Here is a 644-nt window from a genome sequence, read left to right as displayed (position 1 = left end):
AGCCATTGAGTATAATCAAGGCTGAAATCGATAGATTTTTGGACTCATGGGGAATCAAGGGATATGGAGACAGTGCAGGAAAGTGGAGTTGAGGTAGAAGATCAGCCATGATCTTATTGAATGGCAGAGCAGGCTCGAAGGGCTGTATGGCCTGATCCTGCTCATAATCCTTATAGAATCATAGAATGGTTACAGTACAGAAGGAGACCATTTGGCCCCTTTGAGCCCGTGCCGGCTCTCTGCAAGAGCACTTCAGCTAGTCCCACTACCCTGCCCTTTCCCCGTAACCCTGCACTTGAGAAAGACTTGCATTTATATAGCGCCTTTCATGGTGGTTGGTGTGCAACGGCCACCACACGTTAACAAAATCCACGCACAGGTATCTTCCATCCTTTAAGATTTAGTTCGAGACCTGGAATTTTGGGTTCTTCACCTGTGAACTTTTTGACATGGAAACAAGTCATCCTTGATTCAAGAGACTGCCTATGATGATGATCACAACCACCGGATGTCTCAAAGCGCTTTACAGCCATTGAAGTACTTTTGGAGTGTAGTCACTGTTGTAATGTGGGAAACACGGCACCAGCAAGCTCCCACAAACAGCAATGTGATAATGACCAGATAATCTGTTTTTGTTATGTTGA

The sequence above is a fragment of the Pristiophorus japonicus genome, chromosome 5 (genome assembly GCF_044704955.1).
Source record: "Pristiophorus japonicus isolate sPriJap1 chromosome 5, sPriJap1.hap1, whole genome shotgun sequence".
NCBI classification, from domain to species: domain Eukaryota; kingdom Metazoa; phylum Chordata; class Chondrichthyes; family Pristiophoridae; genus Pristiophorus; species Pristiophorus japonicus.
The sequence above is the reverse complement of the archived record's forward strand: the minus strand, read 5'-3'. Positions refer to the sequence as shown.